The 26027-nt window shown below is 43.2% G+C and overlaps 1 protein-coding gene across 3 annotated transcripts in view; it reads right to left on the bottom strand.

The window, feature by feature from the left end:
• Tiam1 (TIAM Rac1 associated GEF 1) overlaps positions 1-26027 on the bottom strand; it is a 362213-nt gene that overhangs the window by 216650 nt on the left and 119536 nt on the right. The window lies entirely within an intron of this gene.

The raw sequence follows: 26027 nt of genomic DNA, 5'->3' as shown, positions 1-26027 counted from the left end.
CCCCAGGTCTCCTGCCATGTGATGCCCCACACCACATCCAGACTCGGACAGAAGAAGGCCATCACCAGATGCAACCCTTCGACCTTGGAATCTAGAACTATGAGCCAAAATAAACCTATTTTCTTTACAATTCACTCTGAGATATTGTGTTATTAGCAACCGAAAACTGAGTACTACGGAGAGAGAAATTTTCTTAGATGGATGTAAAAGATGCTTCTCTGTAACTCCCATTTGCTAGAGAACCTCAAGCCAATTCACTGTCACTTCTGCAGGCCAGCTCTTCAAATTGTGGAAGGAAGCGATTTGGTCTTCCCTTTCCTGTCTCTCCCTCCCCAGGAGACCCTGGCAGGGTTTCCTAGCATCATTTTGATTCTGCCTCTCTGGATACTCCACTTTCTCAAAGTCCTTAAAATGCTGGCTATGACTGGACACAAACCTCACGGGCTGGGCCATCCCACTGAACATCCAGTGGGACCAGGATGCTACTGAAACTAGAGGGTGAGAGGAAACTCAATTCACTGCTTCTGTAGGCAGGTGGAGTCTGTGAAGGCTGAAGCCTAGGTAGCCAAGAAAGCCCATTTTAGTGTTAGCAGCTCATCACAGCAGAGCATGCGTACTAGCGTCACAAAGCCCAGTTCTCCGCTACCATTGAGTGGCATGTGCAGCTCTCACTCTAAATGGGGCCATGCCCCCCAGAGCTGCAACAGACTCAGGCAGCCCAGTCAACTTCTTTCAGGGTTCTTGTCTCACAAATCCAAAGAATGAAATTCAGGGGACAACAGAAGGCAAGAGTGAACGGAGTAGGATTTACTCAAGGGTGAAGACTAGAAATGGACCTCTTTCAGAGGCAAGAGGGGACCCCCATTTGGGTTGCCATCAGACTGTGCTAGTCTAGGGGTTTACAAAGCACTTGGGACAAGGTTATGGCCCAAATTTCTGCTAATCAGGGTTTGGAAAAGTACAACATTGCCAGGCACAGGGGCACACACGTGTAATCCCAGCAATTTGAGAGGTGGAGGTAGGAGCATTGCAAGTTCAAAGCCAGCCTCAGCAACTTAACAAGGCACTTAGCAATTCAGCAAGACCCTCTTCTCTAAATAAAATAAAACAAGGGGCTGGGGATGCGGTGCTGTGGTTAAGCACCCCTCAGTTCAATCCCTGGTACCAAAAGAAAAAAAGAAAAACTACCAATGCTATTGGTCCAAACTTATGCTAATCAGGTTTGGAAACACTAACACTATTGGCTAATTCTTGAGTCTGAACTTTCATTCAGGTCTGTCCCTCTTCCGTTTCTCACCATTGGTGGAGAAGCCCGAGGTCGAGATCCTAGGACGGTGGATGCTTGGAGTTCCACCGCAGCACTGTGGGCATCCACACTGGCCATAGCACAACAGGACAACATGCCCTGGCTCACCTGGGCCCTGGCACCTCAGGCCAGGGCATGGCAGACTCCACTTGGCTGCAGCCCAGGTTCGCTGCCAAGCTCCAGCCCACCTGGTCCATGTTCTACAGCTCTTGGACAAGGGCTGGGCTTCACTATGCATTATAGGCCCAGGAATGGGTTCGCCACTTGTAGTAACAACAGCATCCTCTGACACTCTGCAGCGAAATTAACCCTTTCCTGCTCTGCACGTATACAACAGTCTCTTTTTTTCTTGTCTTCCCCAAACTCTGCGGGGCATTACAGTCCCATCTTTTCTATGTTATCTGGCAGGTCTCTGCCTTTCATTCTGAATGCAGAGGTTATCCAAAGTAGATGCTAAAGACTCTGCAGGTCTCCCATCCAGATGTGATAGTCCATTTTGGAAAAGGCCGACAGCCACAATTCTGACCATTGTTGATTCAGAAATGAGACGAAAAAGAATTCATGGCAAGAAACAGAATGACAGAAATGAGCAAAAACAAGACAAGCCAGGAGGGGGGCCCAGGAGTCCAGAATCCTGATGGCCTAAGCATCAGTGACAACCTCTGGCAGATGCATAACTGCCATGGGGTCTAGAAGGCCCCCTGTGGCTGTGTAAATATCAACACCAACCTCTCTTAAAAAGCCTATGTGACTTTGAGTTGGTTTATATTATTTACAAATAGGAAATCCTACTTAACACACAAACTGTCTCTGGTAGAAAAAGTGAGTGTCCCATATAAGTTGGTGTGTCAGTTCAACTTATAGCACGGAACAGGTTGATGCTGATTCGTTCTCTAAATACGGACTTTTTTTAGTATGTCCCCTACAGCTTAGCGTCCACCCACACGTGTCCCATGTTCTCCCTAGGACATTTTATTTTCTTAACCCTCAAGACTTTTAACTCTTTTACTCTCACTTCTCTGTGACTTTCCAATCCCCTGAGCCCATCTTTCCCCGACTCACGCTTCCCACCACACAAGGGGGCACTGATGTTAATGAAGGGGTATCAATGAATAATATCTGCTTACAAATATTTCCACGCCCCCAGTCAAAGAAGCACCCACATTTGGACTTTAGGTGAACTGTATGTGGCTCGAGGCTCCAAGTGGATGATGGTAATAATAGTAAGATCAATGACCTGGAGAAAGGCCAACACCAGCACAGGTACAACTTACTTCAGAGAGAAAATAAAAAACAGCAGCCTATATTTAGAAGTCAATTCCATTGGAAAAGACCCACAAACAACAGCATTAGCCATTAGGGAAACAAAAATCAAGCCCACATTAAGACACCACTTCAACCCACCAGAATGGTTACCATCAAAATGACAGATAATAACAAGTGTTGGTGAAGGTGGATGGAAAGCAGACCCTCATACGCTTTGGGTGGAAATGTACACTGGTGTCACCGCTTGGGAAAGCACTCAGTCAGCTCCCGGAAGGATTAAGACTGGAGAAACCATATGGCCCATCAATTCTACTCCTAGGTACATACCCAAGGGAAATGAAAATGTGCGTCTACCCAAAAACTTGTACGCAAATGTTTTTTTTTAGTAATATTAACTGTAATAACCAAGAGGAGGAATGCCACAAATATCCATCAGCTAATGAGTCGATAAATGTGGACTAGCCAGAGGCTGGAGTACTTATTTGGCAATGAGAAGAAATAAGGCACTGATACACTATGGCATAGATGTACCTTGATTACATCCATAATGAGTGAAATAAGTCAGCAACAAAGACCATGTATTGCACGATTTCTTCTTTTTTAATATTTATTTATTTATTTTTAGGTGAAGATAGATACAACACAATGCCTTTATTTTTATGTGGTGCTGAGAATCGAATCTGGGTTCCACTCGTGCTAGGCAAGCACTATACCACTGAGCCACAATCCCAGCCCGCATGATTTCTTCTTGATGAAAAGGGAGTCATGTGGAGGGCATTGGGGGAAAATGCAGAATGATTCACAATGGACACAGAGTTTCCTTTGTTTTAACACTGATTATGGGGACAGTGGCAAAACTCTGTAGATAACACTTAAAACCAATTGAATTATACATTTTAAATGTACAGTATATGAATTATAGCTCAATAAATCTGATATTTTTAAATCCAATAGAGGACAATTAATCTATTATCAGTCACAGGGTGAAGAAAAGAAATGTACTTAATTCCCTAGTTTTTCTAGTTCATTAGAAAGTGGGTCAAAATCCTAAATTTAAGACACAACTTTTATAAAGTGGTCCAAGCATTTATTTCAATACAATTTCCATTACACCAAATGACCTTGGATCCTGCAGACTTCTGCAAGCCTCGGTTTCCCTGCATAGAAGATGAAGAAAACAATAATACCCCTCACCCTGGGTGGTTTGTGGGAAATAAATGAACTAACTCACATAAACTGAGAAGCAGTGGCCTCATATACAGCAGAATTCAAATTGCAACTTTAGAGGTAAATAAACAATAGCAATGGCAAAACCAACAAGTTGTATGTGATATACCAACACTGTGAGAAGACAAGAAAACACAGCCCCCTCCACCAACTGGATTCTGGCAGATTGTGTTGGGCTGTTATGGTCTGGGCTAAATGTCTGTGTCCCCCAAATTCATCTGCTGAAGTCTTAAATCCCAGTGGGAGGGTGTTTGGAGATGGTGTCTTAGCGTTTTTCGCTGTTGTGACTAAATGATCCGACCAACACAACTGTAGAGGAGGAAAAGTTTGTTTAAGGGCTCATGATTTGGGAGGCTGGCTCCATTTCTTGGGACTTAAGGTGAGGCTGAACATCATGGTAAAAGAGTCTGGTGGAGGGAAGTAGCTCACACCATGATCAGAAAGGAGGGAGAGAGTCCACTCGCCAGATACAAATATACACCCAAAGCCATGCCCCAGTTCCCACCTCCTCCAGCCACATCCCACCACTTCAGTTACCACTCAGTTAATCCCTATCAGGGAATTAAATAACTGATTGGGATAAGACTCTCACAACCCAGTCCTTTCTCTGCTGAACCTTCTTGCACTGTCTCACATTGAGATTTTGGGGGACACCTCCTCACATCCAAACCATAACCGATGGTATTTGGGAGGCAATTGGTTATAGAGATAGAGATTCCATAAACAGGATTCGTGTTGTTTTAGTCCGCTTTTTCACTGCTGTGACTGAAATACCTGACAAGAACAATCGTTGGGAGGTGGGAATTGGGGCATGGCTTTGGGTGTATGTTTGTATCTTGCCAGTGGACTCCCTCTCCCTCCTTTCTGATGTCATAGAGGCTCACGGTTGCAGAGGTCTCAGTCCATAGAGAGCTTGGCTCCATTCCTCAGGGCTCAAGGTGAGGCAGAGGAGTGTGGCAGGGGGAAGCAGCTCACAGGATGAATCCACTCACTAGATACAAAACATACACCCCAAAGGCACGCCCTCAATGACCTATCTCCTCCAGCCACACCCTTCCTGCAGTCAGCCACTGCTCAGCTAATCCCATCAGGGGATTAACTCACTGATTGGGTGGCAGCACTCATAATCCAATCATGTCTCCTCTGAATCTTCTTGCATTGTCTCACACATGAGCTTTTGGAGGACACCTCACATCCAAACCCCATCAGTGTCCTTACAAAAAGAGAGACAAGAGAGATGATCTTTCTCTTTACCACAGAAGGACAGAGAGAAGACAAAGCAGGAAGAAAGCCCTCACTGGGAACCCACTCAATGGGCACCCTGACCTTAGACCTCCCAGCCTTCAAACTGTGAAAAACAGACGTTTGTCGGTAAGCCACCCCACCTGTGGTATTTCGTTCTATCAAATGAAATGGCTAAGACTGAGACCAAGAAAATACTGGGAGACGTGCAGGTGGAGACATTTAAACGAGGTCAAGAGAAAATTCTTGAATTCGAGACTGAAAAGCATGAAGCAAAGGAAGGAAATGAGAGGCACATCTGCCGAGCAGGGCTCCTCCTGCCTTGCACAGACCAGGGACCTGCAGGCTGGGGGTCCGAGTGCTCATCGGTGCACTGTGTATCTGTATGAAGAACCTCGAGGTAACAGGGAAACCACAGCTGGACACAGGAGATGAAAAGGAGCCAGCCTCCTACCATCCCACCTGGTCAAGGAACAGCTGAGGTACCACATGGGTACCGACAGGAGGCAGGGAAACGAAGGGCAGAGATGAACGGTGCACGTTGACCAAGTTACAAAGGAAAATCAAACACACAAACTCTCCAGTCTCAACATTTCTGACTACTAGCAACCAGATGACTCTGTATCAGGAAAGCAAGCAAGGACTGGGGTACTACAGAGGCAGACAGCCTCCTGGCAGCTTTTCCCCCAAACTGAACACCTCCAAAGAGACTCTTCTTTGAAAGGACAACTAATGAGAAGAAAACAGCACACTACTTGAGACTGGGTTGAAGTGCCTATGCTGTTTCTTCTTAAACAAGATTTTTTTACAAGATTGCCAGTCAATGGTGATTATTTTCAATGAGATAATGAAAGTCAAGATCTTTGCTACCAAAAAAGCACAAATAACCTCCAAAGTTCATTAAAGCATGAGTTTCTAAATAATGTAAAAGTGCTACCCATGCAACATCATTGGCTCAGGAATTATGCTTTTGTGTCTTCAATGTGGAAAATTAATCACTTTAACATAGTGAACTATCATGTTATGTTTAAACCACACTTCTCAACATTATAAACATCTTTTAAAAGCAAAACATAACCACCAATTTTATAAACTTAAGATACTTAGGAGAATAAGAAGTTTCACTCCTAGCCCTCTCACAGTCTAGACATATGAGATTCTCTTAAGTCCATGGGCAACTCTGCAAAGCAATGTTTGCTGAGCGTCTACTATATGTCCAACCCTGCCCTACCTGTCACTTACCAGGAACTGGAGAGTGGATAAGAGGATGAATCCTGTCCCAAGCATCTCTTCACACACCCATAATTCTTTCACTCCATCTTATAAACAAGCTCCAAATGGGATTTCACAGATTCTCCAAACTGACACTGGCTTCATTCATTCACACAGCACACCCACCTCTTTCAGCTTGTTCATTCCAGGAACAGGTCCAGCATGTGTCAGGAAGGGAAAGTTCCTGTATCTACATCAGATTGCATGCACCATGGTGTCTACATAAATCTTCATAAATCATATCTACCTTATCCTCCACACACCATCAAGATGCTTCTGTGTAAGCAAGAAAGCAGAGAAATGCAGAGTAGAGCTCATTGCAATATTTGGGGCACTTGGTTTTGTTAAGACCCAGCTTCATTTGCTGTTATTTTCCACTTTCCAGAATGCAAATAGAAAATGAAACACTTCCAAGGTTATGCCGCAAATCATCAGATCAATCTGGGCCAGTGGACAGGTTTCCTAACTGACAGCTGCTCCTCTATCTGTTGGGACCTGCTGTTTCAAACAATCCTGCACCAGAGGAGTGATGAAACTGCTGAGGTCTAAGTAGAGCAAGTGAAGACATTGCTGGCTGAGGACCACACTCTCCTACCTGCCTCTGGGCCCATATCCTGTGCTGGCCCCAGGTTCCCCCAGAGCTAGCATGGTACTGGACACACAGTGAGTTCAAGCTGAATGAACAAATAAAACAATTAGAAGCAGAATATCTGAAGGGATTCTGGACATAAAAGTTATCAAGAAAACATATCATCAAATTAAAAAAGAAAATCAAAGACCTACTACTTCCTTGAATTATTCTGTTATTTTGTTCTGTACTTCAGGACTACACCATTTGAGTCTGCCTTCAATTTCATAATCAGAGTCAACCACTATTGTACCATTAAGTTCCACAAATGGACCGAGAATAGACCAAGAGGGTAGCCACACACATTTTGTTACTAAAACAAGGAAATATTATCCGTGGTGTCTTTATTGTGATAACCATCTTTCAATAAATATTGAAGATGTATTTTTTTAGCCCATCATACCTATAGCATAAGAACTGGGGAAAACAACTAGACACACACACACACATACACACACACATCCCTGTTATGTAAATATGGCAAAATCTGATGAAAAGGTACAGAGATAAATTAAATTTTGTTCCAAGAGCAGAGGACAGAGAGTTCAAAAGAAAGCACAGGAAGCCAGGCTGCCTGACACTGAACCCATGAGGCTTCCTTGTGTAGCCAGTTGTCTATGTTTTTTACCGCACTATTTCTGAACCTAGAAAATGAGGGTAATCATTACACCTACATCATAGAGCTAAAATGAGAATTAAATAAATTGGAAAATAGAAAGCACTAGATTGAGGTAAGCATTCCTAGCATCAGGATTAAACCCAGACCTACGGCAAAGAGACCAAGCAGGGAAGTCAAGACAGGTGCCAGCAGTGGGCAGCTCTGGCTCTGCCAGGCCAAGGTCAGCAAACTTCTCTGAATCACATGTCACCCCATTAAAATGTATACATTTTATATTTTTATGTACCTATGGAAATGAAATTTAATTTCAAAAATAAAACTTTCTGTAAAGGGCCACACAGTAAATCTTTTAGGTCTTGCAAGACGCATGGCCTCTGTCACACCTACTCAGCTCTGCCACCGTGCAGGGAAATCTGCCACAGCCATACACACATGCATGATGGGGCGTGGCTGTGTTCCAGCACAGCTTCATTCATAGACACTGAAATTTGAATTTCATACTTTTCCTATGTTGTGATTATTACTCTTATGACTTTTTCCAAACCATTTAAAACTGTAAAATACACTTAGTTTTAAGGAACAAAGCAATGAAGTGGGCAGCAGAATTTGACCCTTGGACCCTAAGAGGTTAATGACCCGGGTGCTAAGCCCCAGGCACGTTTTATATTCATATGAACATATGAACCGACCGGTCGGCTGGCTGTCCCCTGCCATGGACACTGCCATTTAATCTCTTTTCAATCCCCATAGAGGGTTTTTAACCAATATTTGATGAACTGTCTAACCTACTTAGAACAAATTTCAATTTATCTGTTTGAGCACTGGTATTCTATATACATCAATTCTGAAAGTACATATTTATAACTATAAATGTCAGGCCTCCACTGCGAGTTTGAGGCTCTTCATTCTGCACTCAGCCACGCGTTATGTCCAACATGACAAATATATTTCATTATATTCAGTAATCAGGAATATTTCCAGCAGTGGGGGAAAGCCCTGAACATATCACTTTCTGTGCAGCCTCTGCACTTTAAACAGATTCTTTAAAAATCCATTACAAGAATTTTTTTGAAAGCGTAAAGACTTCCAGAAGGAAGAGTGAGAGATGGGGACAGAGAGATGTGCGGAGACCTCATACTTACCATCTTCACCTCTCTGGGCACAGTTTTATAGACATAATGTTTTAGCTTTGATTAAATAACTAATGGTGTTAGTTATTTAAGACCTGATTTTAATTCTCTTAAATCACCAGGAGAACAGAACCTCAGAACTCCAACTCTCTTGGTTTCTCTACACTTCTCTAAAGCATTGAGATTCCCTCTAATAAACACTGTTAAGTCCTTTGTACAGGTTGAACATACTTAATCCGAAAGTATGAAATCCAAAATGACCTGAAATCTAAAAAAAAAAAAAAAAAAACACACATTTAATTTTTTTTTCATCTACATAAATACTTCAAAATCTGGAACACTTCTGATCCCAGGCATTCTGAATAGTGATGCTCAACCTGTGTGACTGTCACCAAAAATAAGAAGTAATTCATCAGTATATACACTAACTTTACTTTCCCACCCTTTAAGAAAATTCCTTTCAATTTAGATTGGACTTTGGTTTTGACTTTTCTTATATATGGAGCTCTTCACATGAACATCCCTTTCAAAGTAAGAAGTAAAAATATGGGAGCAGCTACACAATCACAGATGATACGATCATTAAGAATGCCATGAGAGCCAGGCACAGTAGCGCACACCCATAATCCCAGAAGCTCAAGTTCAAGGCCAGTCTCAGCAACTTGGTGAATGAAACCCCAAGCAACTTAGTGAGACTCTGCCTCAAAATAAAAAGTCTGGGGATATGCTCAGTGGTTAAGTGCCCCTGGATTCAACCCCCAGTACCCACCCCCACAAAAAAAAAATGAATGAGAAGATTCTAAAAGGTGAATCATTACATTCTTGTCAACTCAGCAAGGAACTGGGACCCCTGGGACCAAAGACTGACAGTCAGTTTTTACACAAAACTTCATCATGGTTCTTGAAAAGTGAAAACTACAACAAACCAACTGTGTAAATGTACTATGCATTTCACTATCTGATAAGCCCAGATCTTTTTAAGTGAACCTGTGCCAAAATACACTGATATACATCCATGAAAAACAACTTTTTAACTCTGCGATGCTGAATTCCAACACACTTAGAAGGGGATGCTTTTCTCTTCATATGAAAAGTGATGGTAGGGTTGGGGATGTGGCTCAAGGGGTAGCGTGCTCGCCTGGCATGCGTGCGGCCTGGGTTCGATCCTCAGCACCACATACAAACAAAGATGTTGTGTCAGCCGAAAACTAAAAAATAATAAATATTAAAATTCTCTCTCTCTCTCTCTCTCTCTCAAAAAAAATCATAAAAAAAGAAAAGTGATGGTAAATTTTTCCAAGATCAATGTCCAAATATTCTTCATAGAAAAGATCTGAATTCCTTCTTCTAGTTGCATTCCAAACCCCAAAAAGAGAACCCTGACCTGAGCACTCATATCAGAGAGGTTTCTCCAGCCTTCTACCAGTCATTCTCTTCTTTAATGGGCCCAGGGAATCAAGCAGATGTGTTTGCCAGGCACCTCTCCAGACTATGCCCTGCTACCATGGATTTCCTGCCCACATCCAAACCTTCCTTAAGACTCTTAGTTCTGTCCCCAAGCCAAGAGCCAGTGCTACAAGTGTTCTCATATGCCTAGGGGCTGACATTTGTGGGGCTTCAAGAAGGAGCTGGTTTGTGTTGACTGCAGTGTCCCTGAGTCTTTCCAAGATGGAACCAGGGGAGGAGAACAAGGAAGACCCATGGGCTGAGGGCTGGCTTTACCTCACCTCCATCTCCTCGTGTTATTCCAAGGAATCTAATAATTGTGTATCTGAACATAGCTTTCCAGGGAATTTTCAAAGTTTGTCAAGGTAGGAGAATAAAATGTGCTTCATTTTACGATGTGTTAGCATGAATTCCAATGACTTTTATATGTTCAGATAAAAATACATAAGCCTTCATTTAAACTCTAGCTCCAGACCCGCTTTCTTCCGCTAAAAACATAATATGTGGATATTATAAATTTAAAAAAAAAATCAAGTCACCAGGTGATAAGGTTTAGATCTGAGATGTACCACAAAAGCTCATGTGTGAGACAATGCAAGAAACTTCAAAGCTGAAATGATTAGATTATGAGAGTTTTGCCCTCAAAACAGCAGACTGATCCAATGATATGGGGTAACTGGGTGGTAACTGTAGGCAGGTGGGGTGCAGTGGAGGAGATGGGTCACTGGTGGGGTATGCCATGGGGTATTTTGTCCCTGGTGAGTAGAGCTCTCTCTGCTTCCTGGTTGCATGTCCCAAGCCGCTCTCCTCTGATGCTCTGCCTCATCCAAAGCCCCAAGGAATGCAGCCAGCTGTCTACAGACTGAGACCTCCAAAATCATGAGCCAAAATAAACTTTTCCTCCTTTAAATTGTTCTTGTTATCATGACAAAAGTATTGACTAAAACACCAGGTAGGCATATACTCCATTCACAGAAATCATGAAAATATGATTTTTCAGTTGAATTAGTTTTGTTTGCCTTGTTAAAGATGAGAAATGAAAACCACAGGATACCTGGGTCAACGTCAGGTGTCAGGCTGAGGCATGGCTACCTCAATACCCTCGGCAGCCTCCTCCACCGCTCCACCCAGAAGATGCCAGGAGCAGCTGCCAGAGGTCCAAGCAGCCACGTCAGGTGGTAAGAAATCGGCACGCCTCCAAACCGCTGGGATCCACACAAATGACCAGGGCTCCCTCCACCAGCACTGAGCGCCATCACTAAAATATACTTAGGTTTTTTTAAGGGGATGTGTTTGGTACCTCCTTAGAGTTCAACTGCTATACTAGCTATTTGGTAAAATAGTGTTTGTTTGAATATTGAGTATCTTAAAAAGTCACTTAATCAGGTTTAATGGAAACGGAATCAGCATTTGGAAATGTCTAAAAATCTTTTGTCTTTACCACTAACTATTATAACATACAATCACCGTATGTCCTGAATTTCCAGAAGAGCTCCAATTTCATGTATTTTTTGCATTAAATTAATAAATAAGTTTTTTGCTGATCTTTAAACATTTTCTTCCTTTTAATATTTTCCAAAGATTATACAACTGAGAACATTTTTCTCATTTTCAGAAAGAAATAAACTTCAATAATTATATACTATATAAATATTTTATGTCATTACATAATACATTAGAACTGTATGCCATTATTGTATAAATATATACAATGTATGGTATAATATTATATAATATTTTCATTATGTCCATTCAAAAATCTGCACATGAATATTTATAGCAGCTTTATTCATAATTGCCAAAACATAAAAGCAATCAAGATGTCCTTCAGTGAATATATAAACTATATACTCTAATATTATTCAGAGTCAAAAAAAAATCCATCTACCAAACTGTGGAGGAACCTTACATGCACATCACTAAGTGAAAGAAGCCATATGAAAAGTCTGCACTCTGTATCATTCTAGCTCTATGACATTCTGGGAAAGGAAAAATTATGAAGACAGTCAAAAGATGGGTGGAAGCCAGGGGAAGGCTGAGCACAGATGATTTTTAGGATAGTGAAGCTATTTGGCATATCACAAATGCTCCTTGACTTGCGATGAGCTTACATCTTAATAAACCCATCATAAATTAAAAATACTATAGCCGGCATGCTGGTGCATGCCCATAATCCCAGCAGCTCAGAGGCTGAGGCTGGAGGATCATAAGTTCAAAGCCAGCCTCAGCAACGGTGAGGTGCTAAGCACCTCAGTGAGACCCTGTCTCTAAATAAAATACAAAATAGGGCTGTGGATGTGGCTCACTAGTTGAGTGCCCCCGAGTTAAATCTCTGTTACCTGCCCAGAAATACATATTATAAGTCAAAAATGCATCTAGTACAGCTAACCACCAAACATAAAAGTTTAGCCCAGTCTACTTTAAAAGTGCTTGGAATGCTTACTATAGCCTACAGTAGGACAAACCGTATAACAGACGACCTATTTCATTATAATGTTTGAATGTCTCATATCATTTATTAAATAACAAGGCCAGGCACTGCGAGCCTGAGTGGGAACAGCAGCTCACTGATCTGCCCAGCGTCTCGAGAGAGGATTGGACGTCATATTGCTAGTCTGGGAAAAGATCCAAATCGTAAATTCAAAGCACAGTTCCTATAGAATGTGAATCGCTTCCACACCATGGTATAGGTGAGAAATCATTGGGTGAACCATTGTTAAGTGCTGGGCCGTGCATGTAAATGGTGGAGACACATCATTACACACTTGTCCAAACCCACAGCAGGTCTACACCAAGAGTGATGCCCGGTGTAAACTACAGATTGTAAGATGGGTGGACACTAGCTGCATTGTTAGAATGTCGAAAATGTAGGAGGAAAGGCATATGGGAACTCTCTGCTAGCCACTTGCTTTCTCTCTAGACCTAAATCTCTTCTAAAAGTAAAAGTCTTCCTCTCTCTCTCTCTTACACACACACACACACACATCCCTGCCAGGGCAAGCACAGGCAGACTCAGGCTCGTGTTGATGAGACTTGGCCAGGCAACCCTTCCCTCCCATTCCTTGCCCACAAGCCTAGGTTTCTTCTCCAGCTGGAGAGATCCTAGCTGCTACCCACATGCTCACAAACATTTCAAAATGAACAAGCCAGCATTCTCTGGGGGTACCCAGCTTTTCAAGGGGCAACTTCTGGAGAGATAACAATCGCCCCCACATACTGATGACTGCTTGCCCCTAAGAACAGATGTCCACAGGGGACAGGGGGAACACAGTGGCAATGTGACAAGCGGGGTTACTTTCACCACGAGAGCAGCAGAGAAACTTGGACAAAGGGAGCCCTGGACAGCTGAGGTTATCTAAACACAGTGAATCAGCAGACATGCCAAAGAGGCAAGAGTGGGGACCAGACCTGGGTCTTCTAGGACTGGAGAATTATTGTTGGAGCCAACTGAGAAAACAGATTGGGTTACATTTCTCTACAAAAGTGAACCTATCTAGAGAGCAGAGGGCAGCAAAAGGTGCTAGACAAGAGAATAAATATTGACTAGAAAATCTGTCTTGGGGCGGGGACACATAAGCTCCCTTGGCCGTCAGGTGAAAATTTTTGTATTTATATAGACCAGGGAGGTTACAAAAAAAAAAAAAAAAAAGATGTGAGATGCATGGAATTCATTAACAACTATCTGTAACAATCTATCCTAATTAAAAACCAACATTCTACATGTCTGAAACAGTACGGCATTGGGGAGTGCCGGAACAGAGGGGGGTCTACCCAAGGAAAGGAAAGAAAATAAGGCAGGCTAGCAAATAGGTAGATCATGTACCCACTAGATTTAAAATTCAAAAGGAGCATGGCTTTTTCCCTCTTAATGGCTGTGAAATTGATTGAGATATAGGCTAATAGAGGTCCCCAGAGTGCTAAACTAAATTAGAAGGAAGTCCTATAATTACAGCTAGCAGTTAATTATCATATGATGGGAATTGTAATCAAAGTAACAGATACACTATTATTTTCCATCTTTTCTGCAAAACACTCTAACAAAGTCCCTTAAGGGTAGCTGAGGGGCCTGTTTGGGGTTTGGACTGAAGATATGACCCTCCCTCCTGCAGGTGATTGGCCTGTGACCCCATTCCCTACCCCTGCCTGCCTTTCCCACCCACTTGCAGTTCCCTCTGCCTGGAATATTCTTTCTCCACATTCTCGGGACTGCTCCTCCCTCCACGCAGACCTCAAGATCATAACCTGCTGGGAGAGATATGCCCAGACCACCCTATATTAAAGGGTGCTTTAAACCACCCCAGCACCCCTCAACACTATCCCCCCTACCCACTGTTGTCTTCTCCATGCCAATATCCTCACCTGACACCTGGCAGGTGACAGTCTGCTGCCCCCTGGAACGTGACCTGTGTTGCTTCCCTGACTCCCAAAATACTACCCAGCTCTGACTTGGTTCTCAATACACCAAGTGAAAAAACATAATTATGATGTCCACCACCTTTTTATGATGGAAAGAGACAAAGGGGTCCTTTGATCATTGTGGTATCACTGAATTTCAGTTAAGAACATTCTAGCAAGACCTATATTAAGACCACCCGGAAGCCACAAGGGTCTGCCTTCGATGCAGCTACAGATCTGAAGTACAGTATCAAACGGTCCTGAGCACCATAAAAAATAAATAAATAAAAGAAAGGTATTGTGTCTATCTGCAACTAATTTTTTTTTTTAAAGAAAAAAGGTCCTAAAGGGAACTGAGACCACCAAGGTATCTTTATGTAGCAGGTGTGTTTGGTTATAAAGAAATGTTAACCCCGACAAAAGACCACTACACCAGTAAAACACATACCATTTTATCAGTCACACAAACTAAAGCACAGAAGTGAACTTGGCCAAAGTCACACCTACGGTAAGTGCCAAATTCTTCCATCTTAAAGCACCACGGGCATTCATGCTCCAAATTACTTCCTTTGTTCGTTTTTTTCTCTCTTTTTCCTTCCTGTCTTTTGGAAAAAAAAAAAAAAATCCAGAGTAGAGATCAATATATGATCACCTTTTATACCTGCCACCCAACTTGCCCCAGACCACCTCATCCTCTTCAAAGAGAAATTTAAAATTGCCAACAGGAGCCAATCTCATTTTCTCTAAAATGAACCAGAAATCATATCACCAAATCTCTCTCCCCCCCCCAAAATTTAGACAAAGAAAATGTCGGCAAGACAATATTTTGTCACTTGGACAACCACAGCTGTGTATAATTGAAAGCTCTCCAGAGCATCAGTTTGACACCAGCCTCACTGCTCTAGAACGCCGTGCTGACTGCCTGGACGCCTCCTAACCGTGGGACTCAGTGCGGTGCCTCTAGTTCAACATATTACGATCACATTGACCAAAGCTGCTCTTGCTTTAATTTGCCCAGCGTTGCCTGCCAGAAATGAGAAGATAGGACAATGATGTGATGAAACCTCGTTTGAATCATACAATTTATGGCCATCCTTCCTGGCTTAGTGCCAGCCCCGTTATGTTCTGAATCTGCTGGGGGTGGGGGACTCTTCCCGTCAAAGGCAGCTCTGTGTGAAACAAACCTCTCTATTCAGAAAGACGCCCTTTCATTCCATTCCAAAGCCAGAGTGTAAGGATGCCGGTCTGCTTTCTGCCAGGGAAAGTGGAAGGGCAGAGGGAAGAGGAGAGATCAGAAGAGGCAGAGGCAACAGGTCTCCACACTGACCACGGATCGGGAACAAAGCAAGTACAGACTGCTCCACGCTGCCTTCCAGAACGGTGCACCAGGGAAGGCCCGATTAGGATAGAAGCAAGCTTAGGCCAGCCTCCCTGGGCATTTACACAGCCCAGCACCTCCCACCCCAGCACCTCCCCCCCAGCACCTCCCACTGCCACCAAAGAACATACACCCAAGTGCAGACTTTCCTCTGACCTCCCCCAGGGCACCAGCAGAATTGGGACCCAGGGTCACAGGAAGTGCCTAATCTCTGCAAGCAAATGTCAATTTTCAGGGCAAAGAAAATGCCTTTGTTCTTTAGGAAGGGGGTTGAAAGGAGGCTGAAGTGACCACATCAATTCACCCACTGGGATTCACAAAGGAAGCACCTGTTCTCAGAATGGCGTGGAAAATGTTGAAACAATCTTACTTTGTATGCTGCCTTTCTGAATGAACAACTATGGAGAAGCTGAGCCTGCAGGGAGGCCAGGTCAGTTTTCCTACACAATGGTAAAGGTTTGTATAATGAGCAAAAATGTAATGGTTATTTATAAATAAATATTTATAAATAAATAACCTCAGAGTTTTGATCCACTAAAAAAAAAAAGGAAAAATAATATAATCATGGGAAATTAATAGTCCATATCTTTTCTTTTCTCTGTTACACTTCAAATATCTAAGCATGTGACCAAGCATACTGATCAACAGCAGAGGTGTCCTCATCTCCTAAATTCCCAAGTTCCTGCTACAAGTAGAACTGGACCATCCTATATTATAGCTTGTTACTCACAGGTCTGAACATGACTCTTGGTTCCTCAGTAAAAAAGAGCAAAGTTATGACCAATTAAAATAATTCTGGTGTTATCCATATGGGGGAAGCATTTAGTGTGAGCACAGAATATGCATCAGTTCATTTATGGTGGGTAATGGATTAGGAACAAGAAACGTATGCATCAACAGCTCTTCCCCCCAGCTCTGCCTCTTCTCAAACAATTAAAGACACTCTTTGCCATACACTTAAAGAAACAGCAAAACCAAAGCTAAATCCACAAAACAGAATTGGTTGCGTTAGTTGTTGAAGCTACATAAAATAGAGTAATAAATTTCTACTATTATAAATCTTCTTTTAACATTTGAGATATGATATTAATGGCCCCAGAAACACACATGTAATTATCTGTAGGGCAAGGAAGATTTCTTTTTAATTTCAAACAAAGTATCCTTATATTTCTCATACCATTTTGAACTGTGATCGTTTTGATTTAAGGTACATAACCATCTATTAATTTAAAAAAAAGAAGAAGAAGAAAGTTTAGGTCAACTAAATTAAATAATTGTATACATTATTGCTTCAAATCCCAAGGCACAGAAAGGAAATTACTTCCTTCGGCCAAATGCTTCCTTAGGTCCACTGGGGATAAAATATTTCCTTCACCCAAAACAGCCTGCCCCCCAAAAAAGCTTCTATTTCTCAGAGTAAAGATTGCAGAATGTGAAAGTTTTAAAAAACAGAGGATTTTGTGTCTTGAGGTATATGTCATAGCCCAAGAGATAAGTAAGTCATAGCAATTACAAAGAAGTGTTATCTGAAGTTGTCCAAGCCAAAATTCAGTATGACACTTAGGGTTACGAAAACCCATTAAGATTTTTGACTTTGAGTTTATAAAAGCAAAGTGAGTGACCCTCTGCACAAATAAGAATGTCTTTCCCTGGGTCATCAAAGGCAAGATATCAGCTCATAAATGTCTCTCTCAAGTTTTATTTATTCCCTTAACGCAAATAAAGCTAACTTAGCATTTGCCTTGGAAAACGAACCTTTTTCAAAGTACGCTGACACTTTTATTGATTTGTGAATAGCTCTTGACAGTGTATGTACACACACACATGCACTCACAAGCCCTAACTTTTGTAAGACCAGCCCCTGTGTCTGCTACATGATCCTATTGACCAAAACACTAAACTAAATTTTCATAGAATTGGAAGGAAATGCGAGGACATCACTCATTCTGATTTATAAAAGTCAGGGTGGCAGCATATGCTGGAATACATGCTATGAGAAAGTAAGATCGTTGAGAATTTTGTGAACTCCTATACCCCAACTGCTAGGAAAGTGCCTTTGAATATATTAATTGCTTGAATCTTCTTAAGAACATCATGAAATGGATAGTATTCTTACCCCGTGTTACAGATGAAAAACTGAAATTCAAAGAACTTAGTTACCCAGATGACACAGCTGGTAGTGGGGAAATGAGACCTTTGGTTCTCCCCCATGTCTCTTCTCCTTTACCATTTTATTCCTTGACTTCTGTCAGAAAATGACTTCCAACAGAAATTCTGGAATATAAAAATGGAATCTCTGCATAAGGAGTATGCATTTTTTAGGCCCAAGTTCAGCACCCAAAAAATAAGCAAATACATGCGAAAAGATAAGTGAACTGCATTAATCTAATTCAAAGACAGGAATTATTTTCTAAATTAAATATTCATTGGTGACGACATGCATCTAAGGACTTCTGTCCCTGGTCGGTGTCAGTAACCAAGTCTTTTGTCTACAAATAGGTAGACTATAGCACCTTGGCACCTCTTCCTCATTCTCCTGCCTAGAACTGCAAGTGCACCTGGGAAACGTGGGAGTCTAAGACAAGGCCAAAAAGGAATGGGCCTGACTTTTCTAAGGCAACCTAGAGCCAAATATAAACAATGGGTGAACTGTGCCTTTATTGGGATAGGGTAGCCGTGCCAATCACTGCTCCCATCGCCCCTGCCTTCTGAGAGCCTGCCTAGGCTAGTCGAGACCACCCATGCTACCTAAGCCCCTCCCTGCCCACAACAGCTGGGTGGATTCATGACTCAGTATTGGCCAAGAGATTCTCGCTTAAAAACTTGCACTTCAGAAACTAGGAGACCAAGACAGTTATCTAAAGGAAAGTCCACATGGACTTGAACTAAAGCACATTAAGCCAAGTCAGAGCCATTTGGCAAGTAATGAGTCTGAGAATCTGCGAAGCAAGAGGTCAAACAAGAAAGCAAGGCAGAGGCAAGAGAAGGGCAGAGCCTTGCCAAGAAAAGCAAAAATTACAGACTACAAGTGCCCTTGAGATAGATGGTGGACGGTGTCCCTTCCTGATTTTCCTGCTCCTGTCCCTGTGTGGCCTGCATACCCTTGATCATCCATGGCATTTCTCCGCGTCCCATTAGTCACACCATTTTTATAGGAGTTGATTTGAGAGGGCTTCTTTTCATTGCATTATAACCCAGTGAGCCTAAGACATATTCTCCTCTCTGTTTCTCCCCTATTAGGAAAGATGACTCAGAAATGGATCTTTCCTGGAGATCTCAAAAAAGTCAAGGCCCCACAGCATCACCGATAACCTGAAGAGGCCTTATTCACACACCATCGCCAACACCCTGGAAAAGCCAAATCTCCAATGGCTGAGTCAGAAGAATTTTAAATAATTATCTCAGGTGTCAACAGAAAGATGTTAAAAGGGATTAAGTATAAAGGATGATGTGCTTTCTTTTAAAAAAAAAAAAAAAAAAACACTAAACGACAGAGAAAAACAAGCAGACAAAAACTTCCCATTCCTTTTTTTGAAGGAGAAGAAGAAAATCTATGAATCTCTGAACCTTGTTTCAATGCTGTTCAGATAGAGCTGTACACCAAGGCCAGACTGACTGGAGATGGTTCAAAGTTACAAAATAATCCATCAGGAATTAAGGTTTATTGGTTTCAAATACACCTAACATACAAGCAGATGCCTAGCTCCATAACATAATGAAGTGAAGCGATGATAAGCAACAGCCTGGAAATTGCTGGGGGCAGAGGACCCCTTCTGCTCAGAACTTCCTGCTTGATACTGTGAGGAGAGAGGAGGAGAAGAATTAGACAGTTCTTGCCCTCAAAGAATTCCTAGTCTGGCCAAGAAGACAGGCACTCCCACAAATAGCTCAGATCAGGGGCAGAGAGTGACAGAGGCTAATTGGAAGCCCCAGCAAAGCATGATGGGAAGGCCAAGGCAGGAGCAATCAATCGCCCGCCAGCCAGGCAGGCGACACTCAGCCCCAACCCACGGGGCACTGTCATTTTAAAAGTAAATCCACTCTCACAGTTATCATGAAATTGCATCCATGATTTTTGAGTTCCCTCATCCATACCTCTTATCTGATCATCAAAATCCCTGCCTTTTCCAGGGAAAACCATCTGTTTATCATTTCCTCTAAAAGCTCTCCAAATGACACAATGACCTTGAATCATCCTTTATCTCTAGAAAATATCCTCCTTCTGAAAAGGCAACTAAAAAAAAAAAAAAAAATGAAGATAACACCCACAAAGAGTTCAAGTCCATAAGTGAAAATAACCAAGCGGCTTGGTTTCTGTTCCCTATCTCAGCTGCTGGTCTTCACATTCCAGTCAACTGCCGGCTGTGTCACAAACACGCTAGCAAACAGCTCTATGCTAAGAACCATCTGTCTCTAAAATATTTATTGCAGCCTTCCGCAGAGGTTCTCCTGCCCGTCAAAAACCACTGCTCAAATTTTACACTGATTTCTAAAAAAAAAAAAAAAAAAAAAAAAGTCGTGAGACTCCAGCAGGGTCTGTAGCTTTGTGGATCCTATGATGCCAATATCAGTTTCCTGGTCTTGATAATGCACTATTTTTAAGTAAGGTGTCACCACTGGAGGAAGCTGGGTCATGGGTACCCAGCAACACTGTATTATTTTTCAAATTCTAAGATCATACTTACTTCAAAATAAAAAGGTGACAAATGAAATAGCACTCATGTCATTTATGCTTTGCTGGGCTTCTCCCATGTCTACCGGCTTTCTTTTCCTTCTAGATTCTGATACTTTGCTATCACACCTCAAAACTTGCAGAACCCATGACCCCAGTTCTGAGAGAGGCAGCCAGCAAGGGGTGCCTCCACCAGAGCTCATGTTCTTTTAAGGAGGCCAAGAAAGTCATTGTCCCCATCCTCACCCCAGCACGGGCCAGTTCCTGGTAGAACTCCTTGCCTTGTTTTGCTGGTCCCCTTCCTGTGGCCCACTGCTCCCAACACACACACACACACAGGGATGGGAGACTGAATTTAAACATGGCAGGAGGAGTATCCAGCCAAGTCAGCAGAATCTTTCACTCACAAGGTGAAACTCCACCTTCCCAAGACTTAACTCTGCCGACCTCTACCATGTTTGCTATAGGAGCCTAAATAACTAGATTCCTGTGGAATTCAAAACACTACACAAGAGATGATTGTCTTCCTAAGTTCTTCTCAAAGATGCACAGATATCGCCTTAGCAGCTATTTATGTAGCTCATGCCCCAATAGCCACCCAGCTCAAGTATCAGGTAACACAATTTGAGTTCCTTGGCTTAGTTAAGATCTTTAAAGAAAATTTATCAACTCTGACATGACAAAATCCAGAAATAACTTATTAAACTTTGAAGAACTTTAGTACCATGTCTATAGAGCAATCATTAAGAATACAGAATTCATGGCTGGAGAGGGGTCAAGTCCCTGTAGCATCTACCTGTGTGCCTCTGTTGATTACCCAAATCACCTCAGGCAACTTACCTAAGCTTTTTGTGTCTGGTTTCTACAGGTAAAATGGAGATAACAGCAGGCAAAGGATCCTGCCTCAGAAGACTGCCATGAAGTCATGCCCCAAGTCCCCTTCAAGGGTTGCCTATTGTTATTATAAACGCAGTTAACTTGTTATTTTTCTTAATAATGCAACAAACTGTCTATTGAGCATCCGGGCTTCAAACTCTATGAAACCAAGGTAAAAGAAGGTGCAGCCATTATTCTGGAGGAATCCACATGTTACTAAGCATAGAGACAGAGAAGGATGAGATCATGTGGGTGTCCCTGCCCTAAAGGACTTTTGTGGAACCCAAGTGCTATAGGTAGAAATGATGAGTCACGGAGTGAAGCCCCACGATTAACTAATCTAAAGGTCAGAACAAAACCCCAACAAGTAAACCCTCAGTGGTGTGTATCACCTGCCCCTCCCTCACCCACCTTTCACCTTAAAAAAAACCAACATATTCCCAAATACAGTACCTACAGTCTCACGCAGCGCCTGAACCATTGGGCGAGTTTTTCCAGTTCCACGGATCATTCTGCTAAACCACCAGCCACTCTAATTAACCCCAAAGCTATGGGCCCCTGCAGCTCTTTCCCCTTCCTGCCCTCCTTCCCCACCACACTTCCACGGTCGCCCACCACAGACACCCCTGCCAGAGAGAGAGGGATTCCAGGGAAGACCACAGCCCTAGGGGAAGGGAAAATTCCACCCCATAAGGACAATCCATGTGCAACATCTCTGAGAAGCAGGGATCCTTGTGGTTTCTGAAACGTTGCCAATCACACAAAGGAAGCCTGGTGCATGATTTTCAAGCCAGTTTTATAAAATAACTCCAAACATCGGAGCATGTGAAGCCAAAATTGTAAATCCTGCTGAAATCTCTGGAGTTATTTAATATTATTTATTATGATTTTTCTTGGCACCCCCAAAAGTCTCTCACCCTAGGCCCTCATAGAGCATTTTATGAAAATACACACCATCAATGGTGTTCACAGATGCTGAGACCCAAACAGAGAAGACGCCTGAGAGCCTTGGCCCAAACCCAACAACCTGTAAATAAACGCAGCTCTGAAGGACCCAGAATGGCCACCTTCCATCCCAGGTACTCCTGCTCCCTCGGGTGCTGAAGCGGGACTGGGTGAAAACCCTGCTCAAAGTTAATAGAAAGTCAATGGCAGGAGCCTTGGGAGCAGACTCCAATGTCAAGGTCAAGGTTTTCAATATTCTCCTTTTCAAATGAGTCATTTGCTCTTAAATGCATCCATACAAGGATTTTTTTTAAGAAATCAGAGATTGATTGGCCTGTCTAATGTGAAAACAGAAGTAATTAAAATGTGTAATTTGCACATTTGTGCATTTGTACACTCCTCCAAGTTTTGATGTGTCTCTTCCACAGAGAAAGCAAATCATATATTCAGGAAAAGACATAAATTCTGTTAAAAATCTAGAATTTCTTTCCAGATCACTCCATATCTTTCGAGATATTCTTGAAGCATATAGACATTCCAGCATTTTTATATTGTAATTATTTTCATATTTGTAGCCAAAAATCTTATATCAAATATCAGCTATAAGCAAGAGAGAGAGAGAGAAAGAGAGAGAGTCTGCCAAGTGAAAATTGGGTCACTGACATCAGTTGGTCACCCTGATATGGAAAGGACAAACCTGATGGCAAAAGAAGGGAACACGAAGAAGGGCCCTTGAATCATCTTCTTTTGTAAGTAAAAGTTCAAATGAGGGACTCTCTTGAGAGTCCGCTAAAAGGATTCAAAATTACAAGGAGCCAAAACTGAGTTTTGAAACATTCTTCCTGTTTATAGTGAGTCAATTCTCAAAATACAGAGGAATTAGATTTTAATGAAAGTTCCTACTATCACGGAATTGCTCAAGAATATTTTGGCCAGACTAGCTTAACCCTTCGTAGGTGGTAGAAAGCTCTGACACAGTAACCACCTGATGGGGAACACATTCCTGTTCCTCAAATACAACTAGCTGTACTGTCCACCCTCTTACCACACCTCAGGTTCTGTTTTGAGGACATGGAAGAGTTTCACTGGATACCTCTTCTACACTAGACCAGTGGTTCTCTAGGGCAGTGCCGTAGTTTGAATATGTTCCCGAATGTCCCTGTGTTGGAAATTCAATCCCTCGATTCGCATATTCGCTGTCTTTGGAAGTGGGGCCTTTGGAAAGTAAGGAGTGTTGGATGTGGTCATGAGGGTGGCGCCCCCACAATGGCATTAGTGGCTACAAGAGGAGGAGGGACGTGAGCTGGCACACTCGCTTTGTCTCATGGTGTTAGGATGCAGCAAGAAGCCCCTCCCAGATACCAGCACCATCCTCTCGGGCCTCCCAGTCTGTTAGTTAAGTAAACCTCTATTCTTTATAAATTATCAAATCTCTGGTATTTAGTCATAGAAAAATAAAGCAGATGAAGACACTGTGCCAGGAGCAGTCAGCATCAGCATCACCTAGGAAGTTGTCAGAAATGCACATCTGGGGGCCTGCCCCAAGACCTCATAAATCAGGAACCCTAGGGCTGGCCGATCCATGGCTTAAGAAAGCTTTCAGGTGATTTTGAAGCCCATTGCTCCCGGCCATTGAAACCCCATCTTCTGGGTCACTGGAATGTTCCCGAGACGCCATCAGCATGGTAGCTCCTGAGGATGCCTCTCCAACACACTGCTCCCCGCCCAGGCACAGCACACCCTCACCCAATGGCAACAACTTCCTCCTTTGTTGCACCTCTCTGTTTTTTTTAGTCAGCTGTGACTGAAAGACCCGACCATAACAACTATAGAGGAGGAAGGGTTTATTTGAGGGCTCACGGTTTTCAAAGGTCTCAGTCCCTAGGAAGCCAAGGCCAGCTCCATTCCTCGGGGCTTGAGGTGAGGCATGGCAAAAGGCTGTGGCGAGGGAAGCAGATCACATGAGGATAAGGAAACAGACTCCACTTGCCAGTCTACTGCCCAAAGCCACGCCCCAGTGCCCACCTCCTCTAGCCGCACCCTACTCGCCTTCAGTTCCCACTCAGCTGATCATCAGGGGACATTCACTGATAGGGTCAAGCTCTCATAGCCCAATCATTTCTCCTGGAAACCTTCTTGCGTTGTTTCACACATGAGCTTTTGCGGGGCACTCACATCCAAACCATAATACTCTGGAAGCCTCTTCTCACAGTTTACCCCGGCTGCACACCAGCTACTGCTCCCCACATCTCTCTAGATCCTTGTCACATGGTCCACACGACTGTGCCCCCACCCCCCGCCCTGACTTCATGCTACCTGCATACTGGACTCCTTAGTCCTCCACTCTCCAGCCGCCGCCACCCCTGCCTGGGCCCCACTGGGACAGCATACCCCAGGCCCCACTTCCCTCCCGCAGCTCCAGCCCTGTCCAACTCTCACCCAGGGCCTTGCTACTTCCCCTGGGCTGTAGGAGACCCCTGTCCACTGCCCAGGCTGCCTTCCTCTGGCCAAAAGCTCTAAGCCTGGTCCCAGAGGCAATGAGTGCCAGGTGAGGGTTCGAAGAGTTACGGAGATGGGAATTTTGTGTTTTGTTTTAGCAGAATTTACAACGGCTGGCGACTCCTGTGAGAGAGAAGAGGATATGCAGGCATTCCCCAGCTCTACGCAGGACAGCCAGGGAAAGGACAGACACACAGAAGTCACTAGGCTGGACGAAAGGAGGGTGCAGGAGAGAGTGCGAGCGGGGCTGTGGGTGAGAGAGAAGAACGGAGGCAGAGGTGGGGAGAAGAGCAGAGGGAGTCTTCCAGATCATCAGCAGGCAGCTAAAGGACTCGATGGCTTCTGAGCCTGATGGCAACTGAAGTCAGGTCTACAGAAGCAGCTGAAGCAGGAAGCACTAGGGGTCCTGCCATCATAGGAGAAGTTGCAAAGATTCCCTCGAAAAGGCTTTAAAAATGGACAAAACCAGAAAAGTCGTGAGGTGTCTCAGAAGACGTACGTTCCTGTCATGCAGGATGAGGCTGTCCTGCCGATGGGCTCTGGTGACTCTCAATCGTAACACCCCACCTCACCATCCCAAGTGTCCTCAAAGGGATATAGCCCCCCCACACACTGAAAATGAGGTACCTGAAATAGCCCAAAAACCCAGAGGAGAGTAAAAATAAGTACATTTTTAAAGCTAGAGACTTTTTAAATAAAGGAAGTGTCCTGGGCTTACATAGGAGGCTACAAAGGTCAGCAAACTCTCCACAAGAAGCCAAAGAGGAACTATCTCAAGCTTCAGGAGCTACTCAATCTGATGAGCTCATCACTGAGCTCAAAAGTGGCTTGGAAAATAAGTGAAGGGATGTGGCCGTGTTCCAAGGAACTTTATTTTAAGGAAAAAAAAAAAAAAAACAGGTGACAGCCAGATTTGGCCTGCAGGCTTCATTTGCCAACCACTGGGTATCTGGCGAGCACGTTGATCCCTTGGAATCTGCAAGGAACTGGTCCCAGGACCCCATCAGGATACTCAAGTCCCTTATGTAAATGGCATATCTGCATATAACCTGTACACACCACCCAATGTATTTCAAATCATCTCTAGATTGCTTATAATACCCAATACAATGCAAACGCTATGTCA

This window comes from Callospermophilus lateralis, chromosome 10 (assembly GCF_048772815.1).
Source record: "Callospermophilus lateralis isolate mCalLat2 chromosome 10, mCalLat2.hap1, whole genome shotgun sequence".
Classification (NCBI taxonomy): domain Eukaryota; kingdom Metazoa; phylum Chordata; class Mammalia; order Rodentia; family Sciuridae; genus Callospermophilus; species Callospermophilus lateralis.
Note: the sequence above shows the minus strand (reverse complement) of the source record. Positions and strands in the feature narration are given on the sequence as shown.